Here is a 22,271-nt window from a genome sequence, read left to right on the forward strand (position 1 = left end):
GCCTGTGCCCATGGAAATGGGGGCATGATGGGACTAGCCTTGCTTTTCGTTTGGAAACCTCCATTCTAGCTTCGGTGAAGCTCCCTGAAATTCTCTGCTGTTGACAGTCCTCTGGCCACTGTAGGCATGTGTCTGGGAAGAAAATGAGTTTTCTCTGGCTACACACCGAACTTCATTGGCCGGGGTGGGACGCACCTTGCCATGCTCTAGAGCTAAAGGGAATCTAAACGTGAGCCCTTGGCTCGAGGTAAGGCCCTGAGTAGCCCTGCAGAACGGGAGGCATGCAGCTCTTTCCATTAGCTCTTAGTCGCTCTTCTGGTTTACTTTAAATGAACTACCTTTTTTCAGGACTCCTAGGCCCCTCGGTTGAGCATCATTTTTGTTCCAAGGTCTCTGAGTATCTCCACACCCCTGTAGGCCTGCTGAGCAACAACGAGGCACATTGGTCCTCGGAGGTCCTCTGTGTCTGCTGAGTCATGGGCAACACACTGCACTCTTTCTTGTGATATCTTGATTCACAGCACTCGCACAGGTTCAAGAGCAATGTTCAACAAGTTCCAACATGCCGTGGAAGTCGCTCTCATTCCCTAGTTTGAGCTGTACAGAGAGAAACAGTAAGCTTCTCCTTCCATTCAGGACCTCCTACCTGAAGTCACCCTGCCTCTTGAAGAAAGACGACCTTCTTTGTATTGCAACTAAAGCACAGTTTTTCCTGTAGCACGGCAGGCTTTTGAAGCGGCACGGGTCCAGAGTCCTAGCCAGGGATTTCCTTGGTGAGGCCGTTCACTAGTTGCAGAACACCGTGCCTCGAGAAGTTGATTCAGGGAAGCAACAACTGTGTACTCTGTGTCTCATTTGACTTGTTAAAAACCACAGAGATGAATGCTGCCTGTGCCCATGGAAATGGGGTCATGAGGGTACTAGCCTTGCTTTCCGTTTGGAAACCTCCATTCTTGCTTCCGTGAAGCTCCCTGAAATTCTCTGCTGTTGACAGTCCTCTGGCCACTGTAGGCATGTGTCTGGGAAAAAAATGAGTTTTCTCTGGGTACACACGGAGCTTCATTGGCCGGGGTGGGGCTCTCCTTGCCATCCTCTAGAGCTAAAGGGAATCTCAACGTGAGTCCCTGCCTCGAGGTAAGGCCCTGAGTAGCCCTGCAGAAAGGGAGGCATGCAGCTCTTTCCATGAGCTCTTAGTGGAGGTCTGTTTTATTGAAAAGAATTACCCCTTTCAGGACTCCTACGCCCTTCGGGTGAGCATCATTTTGGTTCCAAGATCACTGACTCCCTCCACACCCCTGTGGGCCTGCTGAGCAGCATTGAGTCCCATACGTCCCACGGAGGCTCTCTGTGTCTGCAGAGTCTCGGGCAACACACTATACGTTACTTCAGGAGAGCTACATTTCCAGAGCACTCGAACAGCATCAAAACTACATTTCTAGGCAGTCCAACATGCCCTGGAAGTCTTCGACATTGCCCTCGTCAGAGCTGCCCAGAGAAAACACTCTGCTTAGAATTCATCGAGGACCTCGTACCTGAAGTCACTCTATTCAAGGAGAAATACAGCATCTTAACATGCTGTGTCGTTCACAGGGCAAGAAACGTGAGAACTTGCCTCGAGGTAAGGCCATGAAATGCTTTGCAGAAGCAGAGGCGTGTAGCAGTTTCCATGTGGCCGTAGACGCATATCTTCAGCATTTTAAAGCCAGTACGCTTTTCAGGACACCCAGGTGCCTCGCCTGGAAACCCTATTCCCTGCAAGAACACTGAGTACCCTCAGGCTATCCTGGCCCTTCTAAGCAAAATCCAGGCCAAGAGCTTTCAGACTCAGAGTGTGTATGTCGAGTGTAGGGTAACAAAGTGCACTCTTATTGGGACATCTTGATATAGCCAGCAATCGCCCAGGTTCACGAGCACCTTTAAGCAAGTTCCAATAGGCCGTGGAATTCGTTCTCATTCCCTAGTTTGAGCTGTACAGAGAGAAACAGTAAGCTTCTCCTTCCATTCAGGACCTCCTACCTGAAGTCACCCTGCCTCCTGAAGAAAGACGACCTCGTTTCTATTGAAACTAAAGCACAGTTTTTCCTGTAGCACGGCAGGCTTTTGAAGAGGCACGGGCCCAGAGGCCTAGCTAGGGCTTTCCTTGGTGTGGCCGTTCACTAGATGCAGAACACCCTGCCTCGAGAAGTTGATTCAGGGAAGCAACAACTGTGTACTCTGTGTCTGATTTGACTTGTTAAAAACCACAGAGATGTATGCTGCCTGTGCCCATGGAAATGGGGGCATGATGGGACTAGCCTTGCTTTTCGTTTGGAAACCTCCATTCTAGCTTCGGTGAAGCTCCCTGAAATTCTCTGCTGTTGACAGTCCTCTGGCCACTGTAGGCATGTGTCTGGGAAGAAAATGAGTTTTCTCTGGCTACACACCGAACTTCATTGGCCGGGGTGGGACGCACCTTGCCATGCTCTAGAGCTAAAGGGAATCTAAACGTGAGCCCTTGGCTCGAGGTAAGGCCCTGAGTAGCCCTGCAGAACGGGAGGCATGCAGCTCTTTCCATTAGCTCTTAGTCGCTCTTCTGGTTTACTTTAAATGAAGTACCTTTTTTCAGGACTCCTAGGCCCCTCGGTTGAGCATCATTTTTGTTCCAAGGTCTCTGAGTATCTCCACACCCCTGTAGGCCTGCTGAGCAACAACGAGGCACATTGGTCCTCGGAGGTCCTCTGTGTCTGCTGAGTCATGGGCAACACACTGCACTCTTTCTTGTGATATCTTGATTCACAGCACTCGCACAGTTTCAAGAGCAATGTTCAACAAGTTCCAACATGCCGTGGAAGTCGCTCTCATTCCCTAGTTTGAGCTGTACAGAGAGAAACAGTAAGCTTCTCCTTCCATTCAGGACCTCCTACCTGAAGTCACCCTGCCTCTTGAAGAAAGACGACCTTCTTTGTATTGCAACTAAAGCACAGTTTTTCCTGTAGCACGGCAGGCTTTTGAAGCGGCACGGGTCCAGAGTCCTAGCCAGGGATTTCCTTGGTGAGGCCGTTCACTAGTTGCAGAACACCGTGCCTCGAGAAGTTGATTCAGGGAAGCAACAACTGTGTACTCTGTGTCTCATTTGACTTGTTAAAAACCACAGAGATGTATGCTGCCTGTGCCCATGGAAATGGGGGCATGATGGGACTAGCCTTGCTTTTCGTTTGGAAACCTCCATTCTAGCTTCGGTGAAGCTCCCTGAAATTCTCTGCTGTTGACAGGCCTCTGGCCACTGTAGGCATGTGTCTGGGAAGAAAATGAGTTTTCTCTGGCTACACATGGAACTTCATTGGCCGAGGTGGGACGCACCTTGCCATGCTCTAGAGCTAAAGGGAATCTAAACGTGAGCCCTTGGCTCGAGGTAAGACCCTGAGTAGCCCTGCAGAACGGGAGGCATGCAGCTCTTTCCATTAGCTCTTAGTCGCTCTTCTGGTTTACTTTAAATGAAGTACCTTTTTTCAGGACTCCTAGGCCCCTCGGTTGAGCATCATTTTTGTTCCAAGGTCTCTGAGTATCTCCACACCCCTGTAGGCCTGCTGAGCAACAACGAGGCACATTGGTCCTCGGAGGTCCTCTGTGTCTGCTGAGTCATGGGCAACACACTGCACTCTTTCGTGTGATATCTTGATTCACAGCACTCGCACAGGTTCAAGAGCAATGTTCAACAAGTTCCAACATGCCGTGGAAGTCGCTCTCATTCCCTAGTTTGAGCTGTACAGAGAGAAACAGTAAGCTTCTCCTTCCATTCAGGACCTCCTACCTGAAGTCACCCTGCCTCTTGAAGAAAGACGACCTTCTTTCTATTGCAACTAAAGCACAGTTTTTCCTGTAGCACGGCAGGCTTTTGAAGCGGCACGGGTCCAGAGTCCTAGCCAGGGATTTCCTTGGTGAGGCCGTTCACTAGTTGCAGAACACCGTGCCTCGAGAAGTTGATTCAGGGAAGCAACAACTGTGTACTCTGTGTCTCATTTGACTTGTTAAAAACCACAGAGATGAATGCTGCCTGTGCCCATGGAAATGGGGTCATGAGGGTACTAGCCTTGCTTTCCGTTTGGAAACCTCCATTCTTGCTTCCGTGAAGCTCCCTGAAATTCTCTGCTGTTGACAGTCCTCTGGCCACTGTAGGCATGTGTCTGGGAAAAAAATGAGTTTTCTCTGGGTACAGACGGAGCTTCATTGGCCGGGGTGGGGCTCTCCTTGCCATCCTCTAGAGCTAAAGGGAATCTCAACGTGAGTCCCTGCCTCGAGGTAAGGCCCTGAGTAGCCCTGCAGAAAGGGAGGCATGCAGCTCTTTCCATGAGCTCTTAGTGGAGGTCTGTTTTATTTAAAAGAATTACCCCTTTCAGGACTCCTACGCCCTTCGGGTGAGCATCATTTTGGTTCCAAGATCACTGACTCCCTCCACACCCCTGTGGGCCTGCTGAGCAGCATTGAGTCCCATAAGTCCCACGGAGGCTCTCTGTGTCTGCAGAGTCTCGGGCAACACACTATACGTTACTTCAGGAGAGCTACATTTCCAGAGCACTCGAACAGCATCAAAACTACATTTCTAGGCAGTCCAACATGCCCTGGAAGTCTTCGACATTGCCCTCGTCAGAGCTGCCCAGAGAAAACACTCTGCTTAGAATTTATCGAGGACCTCGTACCTGAAGTCACTCTATTCAAGGAGAAATACAGCATCTTAACATGCTGTGTCGTTCACAGGGCAAGAAACGTGAGAACTTGCCTCGAGGTAAGGCCATGAAATGCTATGCAGAAGCGGAGGCGTGTGGCAGTTTCCATGTGGCCGTAGACGCATATCTTCAGCATTTTAAAGCCAGTACGCTTTTCAGGACACCCAGGTGCCTCGCCTGGAAACCCTATTCCCTGCAAGAACACTGAGTACCCTCAGGCTATCCTGGCCCTTCTAAGCAAAATCCAGGCCAAGAGCTTTCAGACTCAGAGTGTGTATGTCGAGTGTAGGGTAACAAAGTGCACTCTTATTGGGACATCTTGATATAGCCAGCAATCGCCCAGGTTCACGAGCACCTTTAAGCAAGTTCCAATAGGCCGTGGAATTCGTTCTCATTCCCTAGTTTGAGCTGTACAGAGAGAAACAGTAAGCTTCTCCTTCCATTCAGGACCTCCTACCTGAAGTCACCCTGCCTCCTGAAGAAAGACGACCTCGTTTCTATTGAAACTAAAGCACAGTTTTTCCTGTAGCACGGCAGGCTTTTGAAGAGGCACGGGCCCAGAGGCCTAGCTAGGGCTTTCCTTGGTGTGGCCGTTCACTAGATGCAGAACACCCTGCCTCGAGAAATTGATTCAGGGAAGCAACAACTGTGTACTCTGTGTCTGATTTGACTTGTTAAAAACCACAGAGATGTATGCTGCCTGTGCCCATGGAAATGGGGGCATGATGGGACTAGCCTTGCTTTTCGTTTGGAAACCTCCATTCTAGCTTCGGTGAAGCTCCCTGAAATTCTCTGCTGTTGACAGTCCTCTGGCCACTGTAGGCATGTGTCTGGGAAGAAAATGAGTTTTCTCTGGCTACACACGGAACTTCATTGGCCGGGGTGGGACGCACCTTGCCATGCTCTAGAGCTAAAGGGAATCTAAACGTGAGCCCTTGGCTCGAGGTAAGGCCCTGAGTAGCCCTGCAGAACGGGAGGCATGCAGCTCTTTCCATTAGCTCTTAGTCGCTCTTCTGGTTTACTTTAAATGAAGTACCTTTTTTCAGGACTCCTAGGCCCCTCGGTTGAGCATCATTTTTGTTCCAAGGTCTCTGAGTATCTCCACACCCCTGTAGGCCTGCTGAGCAACAACGAGGCACATTGGTCCTCGGAGGTCCTCTGTGTCTGCTGAGTCATGGGCAACACACTGCACTCTTTCTTGTGATATCTTGATTCACAGCACTCGCACAGGTTCAAGAGCAATGTTCAACAAGTTCCAACATGCCGTGGATGTCGCTCTCATTCCCTAGTTTGAGCTGTACAGAGAGAAACAGTAAGCTTCTCCTTCCATTCAGGACCTCCTACCTGAAGTCACCCTGCCTCTTGAAGAAAGACGACCTTCTTTGTATTGCAACTAAAGCACAGTTTTTCCTGTAGCACGGCAGGCTTTTGAAGCGGCACGGGTCCAGAGTCCTAGCCAGGGATTTCCTTGGTGAGGCCGTTCACTAGTTGCAGAACACCGTGCCTCGAGAAGTTGATTCAGGGAAGCAACAACTGTGTACTCTGTGTCTCATTTGACTTGTTAAAAACCACAGAGATGTATGCTGCCTGTGCCCATGGAAATGGGGGCATGATGGGACTAGCCTTGCTTTTCGTTTGGAAACCTCCATTCTAGCTTCGGTGAAGCTCCCTGAAATTCTCTGCTGTTGACAGGCCTCTGGCCACTGTAGGCATGTGTCTGGGAAGAAAATGAGTTTTCTCTTGCTACACATGGAACTTCATTGGCCGAGGTGGGACGCACCTTGCCATGCTCTAGAGCTAAAGGGAATCTAAACGTGAGCCCTTGGCTCGAGGTAAGGCCCTGAGTAGCCCTGCAGAACGGGAGGCATGCAGCTCTTTCCATTAGCTCTTAGTCGCACTTCTGGTTTACTTTAAATGAAGTACCTTTTTTCAGGACTCCTAGGCCCCTCGGTTGAGCATCATTTTTGTTCCAAGGTCTCTGAGTATCTCCACACCCCTGTAGGCCTGCTGAGCAACAACGAGGCACATTGGTCCTCGGAGGTCCTCTGTGTCTGCTGAGTCATGGGCAACACACTGCACTCTTTCTTGTGATATCTTGATTCACAGCACTCGCACAGGTTCAAGAGCAATGTTCAACAAGTTCCAACATGCCGTGGATGTCGCTCTCATTCCCTAGTTTGAGCTGTACAGAGAGAAACAGTAAGCTTCTCCTTCCATTCAGGACATCCTACCTGAAGTCACCCTGCCTCTTGAAGAAAGACGACCTTCTTTGTATTGCAACTAAAGCACAGTTTTTCCTGTAGCACGGCAGGCTTTTGAAGCGGCACGGGTCCAGAGTCCTAGCCAGGAATTTCCTTGGTGAGGCCGTTCACTAGTTGCAGAACACCGTGCCTCGAGAAGTTGATTCAGGGAAGCAACAACTGTGTACTCTGTGTCTCATTTGACTTGTTAAAAACCACAGAGATGTATGCTGCCTGTGCCCATGGAAATGGGGGCATGATGGGACTAGCCTTGCTTTTCGTTTGGAAACCTCCATTCTAGCTTCGGTGAAGCTCCCTGAAATTCTCTGCTGTTGACAGGCCTCTGGCCACTGTAGGCATGTGTCTGGGAAGAAAATGAGTTTTCTCTGGCTACACACGGAACTTCATTGGCCGGGGTGGGGCGCACCTTGCCATGCTCTAGAGCTAAAGGGAATCTAAACGTGAGCCCTTGGCTCGAGGTAAGGCCCTGAGTAGCCCTGCAGATAGGGAGGCATGCAACTCTTTCCATTAGCTCTTAGTCCCTCTTCTGGTTTACTTTAAATGAAGTACCTTTTTTCAGGACTCCTAGGCCCCTCGGTTGAGCATCATTTTTGTTCCAAGGTCTCTGAGTATCTCCACACCCCTGTAGGCCTGCTGAGCAACAACGAGGCACATTGGTCCTCGGAGGTCCTCTGTGTCTGCTGAGTCATGGGCAACACACTGCACTCTTTCTTGTGATATCTTGATTCACAGCACTCGCACAGGTTCAAGAGCAATGTTCAACAAGTTCCAACATGCCGTGGAAGTCGCTCTCATTCCCTAGTTTGAGCTGTACAGAGAGAAACAGTAAGCTTCTCCTTCCATTCAGGACCTCCTACCTGAAGTCACCCTGCCTCTTGAAGAAAGACGACCTTCTTTGTATTGCAACTAAAGCACAGTTTTTCCTGTAGCACGGCAGGCTTTTGAAGCGGCACGGGTCCAGAGTCCTAGCCAGGGATTTCCTTGGTGAGGCCGTTCACTAGTTGCAGAACACCGTGCCTCGAGAAGTTGATTCAGGGAAGCAACAACTGTGTACTCTGTGTCTCATTTGACTTGTTAAAAACCACAGAGATGAATGCTGCCTGTGCCCATGGAAATGGGGTCATGAGGGTACTAGCCTTGCTTTCCGTTTGGAAACCTCCATTCTTGCTTCCGTGAAGCTCCCTGAAATTCTCTGCTGTTGACAGTCCTCTGGCCACTCTAGGCATGTGTCTGGGAAGAAAATGAGTTTTCTCTGGCTACACACGGAACTTCATTGGCCGGGGTGGGACGCACCTTGCCATGCTCTAGAGCTAAAGGGAATCTAAACGTGAGCCCTTGGCTCGAGGTAAGGCCCTGAGTAGCCCTGCAGAACGGGAGGCATGCAGCTCTTTCCATTAGCTCTTAGTCGCTCTTCTGGTTTACTTTAAATGAAGTACCTTTTTTCAGGACTCCTAGGCCCCTCGGTTGAGCATCATTTTTGTTCCAAGGTCTCTGAGTATCTCCACACCCCTGTAGGCCTGCTGAGCAACAACGAGGCACATTGGTCCTCGGAGGTCCTCTGTGTCTGCTGAGTCATGGGCAACACACTGCACTCTTTCTTGTGATATCTTGATTCACAGCACTCGCACAGGTTCAAGAGCAATGTTCAACAAGTTCCAACATGCCGTGGATGTCGCTCTCATTCCCTAGTTTGAGCTGTACAGAGAGAAACAGTAAGCTTCTCCTTCCATTCAGGACCTCCTACCTGAAGTCACCCTGCCTCTTGAAGAAAGACGACCTTCTTTGTATTGCAACTAAAGCACAGTTTTTCCTGTAGCACGGCAGGCTTTTGAAGCGGCACGGGTCCAGAGTCCTAGCCAGGAATTTCCTTGGTGAGGCCGTTCACTAGTTGCAGAACACCGTGCCTCGAGAAGTTGATTCAGGGAAGCAACAACTGTGTACTCTGTGTCTCATTTGACTTGTTAAAAACCACAGAGATGTATGCTGCCTGTGCCCATGGAAATGGGGGCATGATGGGACTAGCCTTGCTTTTCGTTTGGAAACCTCCATTCTAGCTTCGGTGAAGCTCCCTGAAATTCTCTGCTGTTGACAGGCCTCTGGCCACTGTAGGCATGTGTCTGGGAAGAAAATGAGTTTTCTCTGGCTACACATGGAACTTCATTGGCCGAGGTGGGACGCACCTTGCCATGCTCTAGAGCTAAAGGGAATCTAAACGTGAGCCCTTGGCTCGAGGTAAGGCCCTGAGTAGCCCTGCAGAACGGGAGGCATGCAGCTCTTTCCATTAGCTCTTAGTCGCTCTTCTGGTTTACTTTAAATGAAGTACCTTTTTTCAGGACTCCTAGGCCCCTCGGTTGAGCATCATTTTTGTTCCAAGGTCTCTGAGTATCTCCACACCCCTGTAGGCCTGCTGAGCAACAACGAGGCACATTGGTCCTCGGAGGTCCTCTGTGTCTGCTGAGTCATGGGCAACACACTGCACTCTTTCTTGTGATATCTTGATTCACAGCACTCGCACAGGTTCAAGAGCAATGTTCAACAAGTTCCAACATGCCGTGGAAGTCGCTCTCATTCCCTAGTTTGAGCTGTACAGAGAGAAACAGTAAGCTTCTCCTTCCATTCAGGACCTCCTACCTGAAGTCACCCTGCCTCTTGAAGAAAGACGACCTTCTTTGTATTGCAACTAAAGCACAGTTTTTCCTGTAGCACGGCAGGCTTTTGAAGCGGCACGGGTCCAGAGTCCTAGCCAGGGATTTCCTTGGTGAGGCCGTTCACTAGTTGCAGAACACCGTGCCTCGAGAAGTTGATTCAGGGAAGCAACAACTGTGTACTCTGTGTCTCATTTGACTTGTTAAAAACCACAGAGATGAATGCTGCCTGTGCCCATGGAAATGGGGTCATGAGGGTACTAGCCTTGCTTTCCGTTTGGAAACCTCCATTCTTGCTTCCGTGAAGCTCCCTGAAATTCTCTGCTGTTGACAGTCCTCTGGCCACTGTAGGCATGTGTCTGGGAAAAAAATGAGTTTTCTCTGGGTACACACGGAGCTTCATTGGCCGGGGTGGGGCTCTCCTTGCCATCCTCTAGAGCTAAAGGGAATCTCAACGTGAGTCCCTGCCTCGAGGTAAGGCCCTGAGTAGCCCTGCAGAAAGGGAGGCATGCAGCTCTTTCCATGAGCTCTTAGTGGAGGTCTGTTTTATTTAAAAGAATTACCCCTTTCAGGACTCCTACGCCCTTCGGGTGAGCATCATTTTGGTTCCAAGATCACTGACTCCCTCCACACCCCTGTGGGCCTGCTGAGCAGCATTGAGTCCCATAAGTCCCACGGAGGCTCTCTGTGTCTGCAGAGTCTCGGGCAACACACTATACGTTACTTCAGGAGAGCTACATTTCCAGAGCACTCGAACAGCTTCAAAACTACATTTCTAGGCAGTCCAACATGCCCTGGAAGTCTTCGACATTGCCCTCGTCAGAGCTGCCCAGAGAAAACACTCTGCTTAGAATTTATCGAGTACCTCGTACCTGAAGTCACTCTATTCAAGGAGAAATACAGCATCTTAACATGCTGTGTCGTTCACAGGGCAAGAAACGTGAGAACTTGCCTCGAGGTAAGGCCATGAAATGCTATGCAGAAGCGGAGGCGTGTGGCAGTTTCCATGTGGCCGTAGACGCATATCTTCAGCATTTTAAAGCCAGTACGCTTTTCAGGACACCCAGGTGCCTCGCCTGGAAACCCTATTCCCTGCAAGAACACTGAGTACCCTCAGGCTATCCTGGCCCTTCTAAGCAAAATCCAGGCCAAGAGCTTTCAGACTCAGAGTGTGTATGTCGAGTGTAGGGTAACAAAGTGCACTCTTATTGGGACATCTTGATATAGCCAGCAATCGCCCAGGTTCACGAGCACCTTTAAGCAAGTTCCAATAGGCCGTGGAATTCGTTCTCATTCCCTAGTTTGAGCTGTACAGAGAGAAACAGTAAGCTTCTCCTTCCATTCAGGACCTCCTACCTGAAGTCACCCTGCCTCCTGAAGAAAGACGACCTCGTTTCTATTGAAACTAAAGCACAGTTTTTCCTGTAGCACGGCAGGCTTTTGAAGAGGCACGGGCCCAGAGGCCTAGCTAGGGCTTTCCTTGGTGTGGCCGTTCACTAGATGCAGAACACCCTGCCTCGAGAAATTGATTCAGGGAAGCAACAACTGTGTACTCTGTGTCTGATTTGACTTGTTAAAAACCACAGAGATGTATGCTGCCTGTGCCCATGGAAATGGGGGCATGATGGGACTAGCCTTGCTTTTCGTTTGGAAACCTCCATTCTAGCTTCGGTGAAGCTCCCTGAAATTCTCTGCTGTTGACAGTCCTCTGGCCACTGTAGGCATGTGTCTGGGAAGAAAATGAGTTTTCTCTGGCTACACACGGAACTTCATTGGCCGGGGTGGGACGCACCTTGCCATGCTCTAGAGCTAAAGGGAATCTAAACGTGAGCCCTTGGCTCGAGGTAAGGCCCTGAGTAGCCCTGCAGAACGGGAGGCATGCAGCTCTTTCCATTAGCTCTTAGTCGCTCTTCTGGTTTACTTTAAATGAAGTACCTTTTTTCAGGACTCCTAGGCCCCTCGGTTGAGCATCATTTTTGTTCCAAGGTCTCTGAGTATCTCCACACCCCTGTAGGCCTGCTGAGCAACAACGAGGCACATTGGTCCTCGGAGGTCCTCTGTGTCTGCTGAGTCATGGGCAACACACTGCACTCTTTCTTGTGATATCTTGATTCACAGCACTCGCACAGGTTCAAGAGCAATGTTCAACAAGTTCCAACATGCCGTGGAAGTCGCTCTCATTCCCTAGTTTGAGCTGTACAGAGAGAAACAGTAAGCTTCTCCTTCCATTCAGGACCTCCTACCTGAAGTCACCCTGCCTCTTGAAGAAAGACGACCTTCTTTGTATTGCAACTAAAGCACAGTTTTTCCTGTAGCACGGCAGGCTTTTGAAGCGGCACGGGTCCAGAGTCCTAGCCAGGGATTTCCTTGGTGAGGCCGTTCACTAGTTGCAGAACACCGTGCCTCGAGAAGTTGATTCAGGGAAGCAACAACTGTGTACTCTGTGTCTCATTTGACTTGTTAAAAACCACAGAGATGAATGCTGCCTGTGCCCATGGAAATGGGGTCATGAGGGTACTAGCCTTGCTTTCCGTTTGGAAACCTCCATTCTTGCTTCCGTGAAGCTCCCTGAAATTCTCTGCTGTTGACAGTCCTCTGGCCACTGTAGGCATGTGTCTGGGAAAAAAATGAGTTTTCTCTGGGTACACACGGAGCTTCATTGGCCGGGGTGGGGCTCTCCTTGCCATCCTCTAGAGCTAAAGGGAATCTCAACGTGAGTCCCTGCCTCGAGGTAAGGCCCTGAGTAGCCCTGCAGAAAGGGAGGCATGCAGCTCTTTCCATGAGCTCTTAGTGGAGGTCTGTTTTATTTAAAAGAATTACCCCTTTCAGGACTCCTACGCCCTTCGGGTGAGCATCATTTTGGTTCCAAGATCACTGACTCCCTCCACACCCCTGTGGGCCTGCTGAGCAGCATTGAGTCCCATAAGTCCCACGGAGGCTCTCTGTGTCTGCAGAGTCTCGGGCAACACACTATACGTTACTTCAGGAGAGCTACATTTCCAGAGCACTCGAACAGCTTCAAAACTACATTTCTAGGCAGTCCAACATGCCCTGGAAGTCTTCGACATTGCCCTCGTCAGAGCTGCCCAGAGAAAACACTCTGCTTAGAATTTATCGAGGACCTCGTACCTGAAGTCACTCTATTCAAGGAGAAATACAGCATCTTAACATGCTGTGTCGTTCACAGGGCAAGAAACGTGAGAACTTGCCTCGAGGTAAGGCCATGAAATGCTATGCAGAAGCGGAGGCGTGTGGCAGTTTCCATGTGGCCGTAGACGCATATCTTCAGCATTTTAAAGCCAGTACGCTTTTCAGGACACCCAGGTGCCTCGCCTGGAAACCCTATTCCCTGCAAGAACACTGAGTACCCTCAGGCTATCCTGGCCCTTCTAAGCAAAATCCAGGCCAAGAGCTTTCAGACTCAGAGTGTGTATGTCGAGTGTAGGGTAACAAAGTGCACTCTTATTGGGACATCTTGATATAGCCAGCAATCGCCCAGGTTCACGAGCACCTTTAAGCAAGTTCCAATAGGCCGTGGAATTCGTTCTCATTCCCTAGTTTGAGCTGTACAGAGAGAAACAGTAAGCTTCTCCTTCCATTCAGGACCTCCTACCTGAAGTCACCCTGCCTCCTGAAGAAAGACGACCTCGTTTCTATTGAAACTAAAGCACAGTTTTTCCTGTAGCACGGCAGGCTTTTGAAGAGGCACGGGCCCAGAGGCCTAGCTAGGGCTTTCCTTGGTGTGGCCGTTCACTAGATGCAGAACACCCTGCCTCGAGAAATTGATTCAGGGAAGCAACAACTGTGTACTCTGTGTCTGATTTGACTTGTTAAAAACCACAGAGATGTATGCTGCCTGTGCCCATGGAAATGGGGGCATGATGGGACTAGCCTTGCTTTTCGTTTGGAAACCTCCATTCTAGCTTCGGTGAAGCTCCCTGAAATTCTCTGCTGTTGACAGTCCTCTGGCCACTGTAGGCATGTGTCTGGGAAGAAAATGAGTTTTCTCTGGCTACACACGGAACTTCATTGGCCGGGGTGGGACGCACCTTGCCATGCTCTAGAGCTAAAGGGAATCTAAACGTGAGCCCTTGGCTCGAGGTAAGGCCCTGAGTAGCCCTGCAGAACGGGAGGCATGCAGCTCTTTCCATTAGCTCTTAGTCGCTCTTCTGGTTTACTTTAAATGAAGTACCTTTTTTCAGGACTCCTAGGCCCCTCGGTTGAGCATCATTTTTGTTCCAAGGTCTCTGAGTATCTCCACACCCCTGAAGGCCTGCTGAGCAACAACGAGGCACATTGGTCCTCGGAGGTCCTCTGTGTCTGCTGAGTCATGGGCAACACACTGCACTCTTTCTTGTGATATCTTGATTCACAGCACTCGCACAGGTTCAAGAGCAATGTTCAACAAGTTCCAACATGCCGTGGATGTCGCTCTCATTCCCTAGTTTGAGCTGTACAGAGAGAAACAGTAAGCTTCTCCTTCCATTCAGGACCTCCTACCTGAAGTCACCCTGCCTCTTGAAGAAAGACGACCTTCTTTGTATTGCAACTAAAGCACAGTTTTTCCTGTAGCACGGCAGGCTTTTGAAGCGGCACGGGTCCAGAGTCCTAGCCAGGAATTTCCTTGGTGAGGCCGTTCACTAGTTGCAGAACACCGTGCCTCGAGAAGTTGATTCAGGGAAGCAACAACTGTGTACTCTGTGTCTCATTTGACTTGTTAAAAACCACAGAGATGTATGCTGCCTGTGCCCATGGAAATGGGGGCATGATGGGACTAGCCTTGCTTTTCGTTTGGAAACCTCCATTCTAGCTTCGGTGAAGCTCCCTGAAATTCTCTGCTGTTGACAGGCCTCTGGCCACTGTAGGCATGTGTCTGGGAAGAAAATGAGTTTTCTCTGGCTACACACGGAACTTCATTGGCCGGGGTGGGGCGCACCTTGCCATGCTCTAGAGCTAAAGGGAATCTAAACGTGAGCCCTTGGCTCGAGGTAAGGCCCTGAGTAGCCCTGCAGATAGGGAGGCATGCAACTCTTTCCATTAGCTCTTAGTCCCTCTTCTGGTTTACTTTAAATGAAGTACCTTTTTTCAGGACTCCTAGGCCCCTCGGTTGAGCATCATTTTTGTTCCAAGGTCTCTGAGTATCTCCACACCCCTGTAGGCCTGCTGAGCAACAACGAGGCACATTGGTCCTCGGAGGTCCTCTGTGTCTGCTGAGTCATGGGCAACACACTGCACTCTTTCTTGTGATATCTTGATTCACAGCACTCGCACAGGTTCAAGAGCAATGTTCAACAAGTTCCAACATGCCGTGGAAGTCGCTCTCATTCCCTAGTTTGAGCTGTACAGAGAGAAACAGTAAGCTTCTCCTTCCATTCAGGACCTCCTACCTGAAGTCACCCTGCCTCTTGAAGAAAGACGACCTTCTTTGTATTGCAACTAAAGCACAGTTTTTCCTGTAGCACGGCAGGCTTTTGAAGCGGCACGGGTCCAGAGTCCTAGCCAGGGATTTCCTTGGTGAGGCCGTTCACTAGTTGCAGAACACCGTGCCTCGAGAAGTTGATTCAGGGAAGCAACAACTGTGTACTCTGTGTCTCATTTGACTTGTTAAAAACCACAGAGATGAATGCTGCCTGTGCCCATGGAAATGGGGTCATGAGGGTACTAGCCTTGCTTTCCGTTTGGAAACCTCCATTCTTGCTTCCGTGAAGCTCCCTGAAATTCTCTGCTGTTGACAGTCCTCTGGCCACTGTAGGCATGTGTCTGGGAAAAAAATGAGTTTTCTCTGGGTACACACGGAGCTTCATTGGCCGGGGTGGGGCTCTCCTTGCCATCCTCTAGAGCTAAAGGGAATCTCAACGTGAGTCCCTGCCTCGAGGTAAGGCCCTGAGTAGCCCTGCAGAAAGGGAGGCATGCAGCTCTTTCCATGAGCTCTTAGTGGAGGTCTGTTTTATTTAAAAGAATTACCCCTTTCAGGACTCCTACGCCCTTCGGGTGAGCATCATTTTGGTTCCAAGATCACTGACTCCCTCCACACCCCTGTGGGCCTGCTGAGCAGCATTGAGTCCCATACGTCCCACGGAGGCTCTCTGTGTCTGCAGAGTCTCGGGCAACACACTATACGTTACTTCAGGAGAGCTACATTTCCAGAGCACTCGAACAGCATCAAAACTACATTTCTAGGCAGTCCAACTTGCCCTGGAAGTCTTCGACATTGCCCTCGTCAGAGCTGCCCAGAGAAAACACTCTGCTTAGAATTTATCGAGGACCTCGTACCTGAAGTCACTCTATTCAAGGAGAAATACAGCATCTTAACATGCTGTGTCGTTCACAGGGCAAGAAACGTGAGAACTTGCCTCGAGGTAAGGCCATGAAATGCTATGCAGAAGCGGAGGCGTGTGGCAGTTTCCATGTGGCCGTAGACGCATATCTTCAGCATTTTAAAGCCAGTACGCTTTTCAGGACACCCAGGTGCCTCGCCTGGAAACCCTATTCCCTGCAAGAACACTGAGTACCCTCAGGCTATCCTGGCCCTTCTAAGCAAAATCCAGGCCAAGAGCTTTCAGACTCAGAGTGTGTATGTCGAGTGTAGGGTAACAAAGTGCACTCTTATTGGGACATCTTGATATAGCCAGCAATCGCCCAGGTTCACGAGCACCTTTAAGCAAGTTCCAGTAGGCCGTGGAATTCGTTCTCATTCCCTAGTTTGAGCTGTACAGAGAGAAACAGTAAGCTTCTCCTTCCATTCAGGACCTCCTACCTGAAGTCACCCTGCCTCCTGAAGAAAGACGACCTCGTTTCTATTGAAACTAAAGCACAGTTTTTCCTGTAGCACGGCAGGCTTTTGAAGAGGCACGGGCCCAGAGGCCTAGCTAGGGCTTTCCTTGGTGTGGCCGTTCACCAGATGCAGAACACCCTGCCTCGAGAAGTTGATTCAGGGAAGCAACAACTGTGTACTCTGTGTCTGATTTGACTTGTTAAAAACCACAGAGATGTATGCTGCCTGTGCCCATGGAAATGGGGGCATGATGGGACTAGCCTTGCTTTTCGTTTGGAAACCTCCATTCTAGCTTCGGTGAAGCTCCCTGAAATTCTCTGCTGTTGACAGGCCTCTGGCCACTGTAGGCATGTGTCTGGGAAGAAAATGAGTTTTCTCTGGCTACACATGGAACTTCATTGGCCGGGGTGGGACGCACCTTGCCATGCTCTAGAGCTAAAGGGAATCTAAACGTGAGCCCTTGGCTCGAGGTAAGGCCCTGAGTAGCCCTGCAGAACGGGAGGCATGCAGCTCTTTCCATTAGCTCTTAGTCGCTCTTCTGGTTTACTTTAAATGAAGTACCTTTTTTCAGGACTCCTAGGCCCCTCGGTTGAGCATTATTTTTGTTCCAAGGTCTCTGAGTATCTCCACACCCCTGTAGGCCTGCTGAGCAACAACGAGGCACATTGGTCCTCGGAGGTCCTCTCTGTCTGCTGAGTCATGGGCAACACACTGCACTCTTTCTTGTGATATCTTGATTCATAGCACTCGCACAGGTTCAAGAGCAATGTTCAACAAGTTCCAACATGCCGTGGAAGTCGCTCTCATTCCCTAGTTTGAGCTGTACAGAGAGAAACAGTAAGCTTCTCCTTCCATTCAGGACCTCCTACCTGAAGTCACCCTGCCTCTTGAAGAAAGACGACCTTCTTTCTATTGCAACTAAAGCACAGTTTTTCCTGTAGCACGGCAGGCTTTTGAAGCGGCACGGGTCCAGAGTCCTAGCCAGGGATTTCCTTGGTGAGGCCGTTCACTAGTTGCAGAACACCGTGCCTCGAGAAGTTGATTCAGGGAAGCAACAACTGTGTACTCTGTGTCTCATTTGACTTGTTAAAAACCACAGAGATGAATGCTGCCTGTGCCCATGGAAATGGGGTCATGAGGGTACTAGCCTTGCTTTCCGTTTGGAAACCTCCATTCTTGCTTCCGTGAAGCTCCCTGAAATTCTCTGCTGTTGACAGTCCTCTGGCCACTGTAGGCATGTGTCTGGGAAAAAAATGAGTTTTCTCTGGGAACACACGGAGCTTCATTGGCCGGGGTGGGGCTCTCCTTGCCATCCTCTAGAGCTAAAGGGAATCTCAACGTGAGTCCCTGCCTCGAGGTAAGGCCCTGAGTAGCCCTGCAGAAAGGGAGGCATGCAGCTCTTTCCATGAGCTCTTAGTGGAGGTCTGTTTTATTTAAAAGAATTACCCCTTTCAGGACTCCTACGCCCTTCGGGTGAGCATCATTTTGGTTCCAAGATCACTGACTCCCTCCACAACCCTGTGGGCCTGCTGAGCAGCATTGAGTCCCATAAGTCCCACGGAGGCTCTCTGTGTCTGCAGAGTCTCGGGCAACACACTATACGTTACTTCAGGAGAGCTACATTTCCAGAGCACTCGAACAGCATCAAAACTACATTTCTAGGCAGTCCAACATGCCCTGGAAGTCTTCGACATTGCCCTCGTCAGAGCTGCCCAGAGAAAACACTCTGCTTAGAATTTATTGAGGACCTCGTACCTGAAGTCACTCTATTCAAGGAGAAATACAGCATCTTAACATGCTGTGTCGTTCACAGGGCAAGAAACGTGAGAACTTGCCTCGAGGTAAGGCCATGAAATGCTTTGCAGAAGCGGAGGCGTGTAGCAGTTTCCATGTGGCCGTAGACGCATATCTTCAGCATTTTAAAGCCAGTACGCTTTTCAGGACACCCAGGTGCCTCTCCTGGAAACCCTATTCCCTGCAAGAACACTGAGTACCCTCAGGCTCCCCTGGCCCTTCTAAGCAATATCCAGGCCAGGAGCTTTCAGACTCACAGTGTGTATGTCGAGTGTAGGGTAACACAGTGCACTCTTATTGGGACATCTTGATATAGCCAGCTATCGCCCAGGTTCACGAGCACCTTTAAGCAAGTTCCAGTAGGCCGTGGAATTCGTTCTCATTCCCTAGTTTGAGCTGTACAGAGAGAAACAGTAAGCTTCTCCTTCCATTCAGGACCTCCTACCTGAAATCACCCTGCCTCCTGAAGAAAGACGACCTCGTTTCTATTGAAACTAAAGCACAGTTTTTCCTGTAGCACGGCAGGCTTTTGAAGAGGCACGGGCCCAGAGGCCTAGCTAGGGCTTTCCTTGGTGTGGCCGTTCACTAGATGCAGAACACCCTGCCTCGAGAAGTTGATTCAGGGAAGCAACAACTGTGTACTCTGTGTCTCATTTGACTTGTTAAAAACCACAGAGATGTATGCTGCCTGTGCCCATGGAAATGGGGGCATGATGGGACTAGCCTTGCTTTTCGTTTGGAAACCTCCATTCTAGCTTCGGTGAAGCTCCCTGAAATTCTCTGCTATTGACAGGCCTCTGGCCACTGTAGGCATGTGTCTGGGAAGAAAATGAGTTTTCTCTGGCTACACACGGAACTTCATTGGCCGGGGTGGGACGCACCTTGCCATGCTCTAGAGCTAAAGGGAATCTAAACGTGAGCCCTTGGCTCGAGGTAAGGCCCTGAGTAGCCCTGCAGAACGGGAGGCATGCAGCTCTTTCCATTAGCTCTTAGTCGCTCTTCTGGTTTACTTTAAATGAAGTACCTTTTTTCAGGACTCCTAGGCCCCTCGGTTGAGCATCATTTTTGTTCCAAGTTCTCTGAGTATCTCCACACCCCTGTAGGCCTGCTGAGCAACAACGAGGCACATTGGTCCTCGGAGGTCCTCTGTGTCTGCTGAGTCATGGGCAACACACTGCACTCTTTCTTGTGATATCTTGATTCACAGCACTCGCACAGTTTCAAGAGCAATGTTCAACAAGTTCCAACATGCCGTGGAAGTCGCTCTCATTCCCTAGTTTGAGCTGTACAGAGAGAAACAGTAAGCTTCTCCTTCCATTCAGGACCTCCTACCTGAAGTCACCCTGCCTCTTGAAGAAAGACGACCTTCTTTGTATTGCAACTAAAGCACAGTTTTTCCTGTAGCACGGCAGGCTTTTGAAGCGGCACGGGTCCAGAGTCCTAGCCAGGAATTTCCTTGGTGAGGCCGTTCACTAGTTGCAGAACACCGTGCCTCGAGAAGTTGATTCAGGGAAGCAACAATTGTGTACTCTGTGTCTCATTTGACTTGTTAAAAACCACAGAGATGTATGCTGCCTGTGCCCATGGAAATGGGGGCATGATGGGACTAGGCTTGCTTTTCGTTTGGAAACCTCCATTCTAGCTTCTGTGAAGCTCCCTGAAATTCTCTGCTGTTGACAGGCCTCTGGCCACAGTAGGCATGTGTCTGGGAAGAAAATGAGTTTTCTCTGGCTACACATGGAACTTCATTGGCCGAGGTGGGACGCACCTTGCCATGCTCTAGAGCTAAAGGGAATCTAAACGTGAGCCCTTGGCTCGAGGTAAGGCCCTGAGTAGCCCTGCAGAACGGGAGGCATGCAGCTCTTTCCATTAGCTCTTAGTCGCTCTTCTGGTTTACTTTAAATGAAGTACATTTTTTCAGGACTCCTAGGCCCCTCGGTTGAGCAACATTTTTGTTCCAAGGTCTCTGAGTATCTCCACACCCCTGTAGGCCTGCTGAGCAACAACGAGGCACATTGGTCCTCGGAGGTCCTCTGTGTCTGCTGAGTCATGGGCAACACACTGCACTCTTTCTTGTGATATCTTGATTCATAGCACTCGCACAGGTTCAAGAGCAATGTTCAACAAGTTCCAACATGCCGTGGAAGTCGCTCTCATTCCCTAGTTTGAGCTGTACAGAGAGAAACAGTAAGCTTCTCCTTCCATTCAGGACCTCCTACCTGAAGTCACCCTGCCTCTTGAAGAAAGACGACCTTCTTTCTATTGCAACTAAAGCACAGTTTTTCCTGTAGCACGGCAGGCTTTTGAAGCGGCACGGGTCCAGAGTCCTAGCCAGGGATTTCCTTGGTGAGGCCGTTCACTAGTTGCAGAACACCGTGCCTCGAGAAGTTGATTCAGGGAAGCAACAACTGTGTACTCTGTGTCTCATTTGACTTGTTAAAAACCACAGAGATGAATGCTGCCTGTGCCCATGGAAATGGGGTCATGAGGGTACTAGCCTTGCTTTCCGTTTGGAAACCTCCATTCTTGCTTCCGTGAAGCTCCCTGAAATTCTCTGCTGTTGACAGTCCTCTGGCCACTGTAGGCATGTGTCTGGGAAAAAAATGAGTTTTCTCTGGGTACAGACGGAGCTTCATTGGCCGGGGTGGGGCTCTCCTTGCCATCCTCTAGAGCTAAAGGGAATCTCAACGTGAGTCCCTGCCTCGAGGTAAGGCCCTGAGTAGCCCTGCAGAAAGGGAGGCATGCAGCTCTTTCCATGAGCTCTTAGTGGAGGTCTGTTTTATTGAAAAGAATTACCCCTTTCAGGACTCCTACGCCCTTCGGGTGAGCATCATTTTGGTTCCAAGATCACTGACTCCCTCCTCACCCCTGTGGGCCTGCTGAGCAGCATTGAGTCCCATACGTCCCACGGAGGCTCTCTGTGTCTGCAGAGTCTCGGGCAACACACTATACGTTACTTCAGGAGAGCTACATTTCCAGAGCACTCGAACAGCATCAAAACTACATTTCTAGGCAGTCCAACATGCCCTGGAAGTCTTCGACATTGCCCTCGTCAGAGCTGCCCAGAGAAAACACTCTGCTTAGAATTTATCGAGGACCTCGTACCTGAAGTCACTCTATTCAAGGAGAAATACAGCATCTTAACATGCTGTGTCGTTCACAGGGCAAGAAACGTGAGAACTTGCCTCGAGGTAAGGCCATGAAATGCTTTGCAGAAGCAGAGGCGTGTAGCAGTTTCCATGTGGCCGTAGACGCATATCTTCAGCATTTTAAAGCCAGTACGCTTTTCAGGACACCCAGGTGCCTCGCCTGGAAACCCTATTCCCTGCAAGAACACTGAGTACCCTCAGGCTATCCTGGCCCTTCTAAGCAAAATCCAGGCCAAGAGCTTTCAGACTCAGAGTGTGTATGTCGAGTGTAGGGTAACAAAGTGCACTCTTATTGGGACATCTTGATATAGCCAGCAATCGCCCAGGTTCACGAGCACCTTTAAGCAAGTTCCAATAGGCCGTGGAATTCGTTCTCATTCCCTAGTTTGAGCTGTACAGAGAGAAACAGTAAGCTTCTCCTTCCATTCAGGACCTCCTACCTGAAGTCACCCTGCCTCCTGAAGAAAGACGACCTCGTTTCTATTGAAACTAAAGCACAGTTTTTCCTGTAGCACGGCAGGCTTTTGAAGAGGCACGGGCCCAGAGGCCTAGCTAGGGCTTTCCTTGGTGTGGCCGTTCACTAGATGCAGAACACCCTGCCTCGAGAAGTTGATTCAGGGAAGCAACAACTGTGTACTCTGTGTCTGATTTGACTTGTTAAAAACCACAGAGATGTATGCTGCCTGTGCCCATGGAAATGGGGGCATGATGGGACTAGCCTTGCTTTTCGTTTGGAAACCTCCATTCTAGCTTCGGTGAAGCTCCCTGAAATTCTCTGCTGTTGACAGTCCTCTGGCCACTGTAGGCATGTGTCTGGGAAGAAAATGAGTTTTCTCTGGCTACACACGGAACTTCATTGGCCGGGGTGGGACGCACCTTGCCATGCTCTAGAGCTAAAGGGAATCTAAACGTGAGCCCTTGGCTCGAGGTAAGGCCCTGAGTAG

This window comes from Balaenoptera physalus (assembly GCF_965194825.1).
Source record: "Balaenoptera physalus genome assembly, chromosome: 9".
NCBI lineage: Eukaryota > Metazoa > Chordata > Mammalia > Artiodactyla > Balaenopteridae > Balaenoptera > Balaenoptera physalus.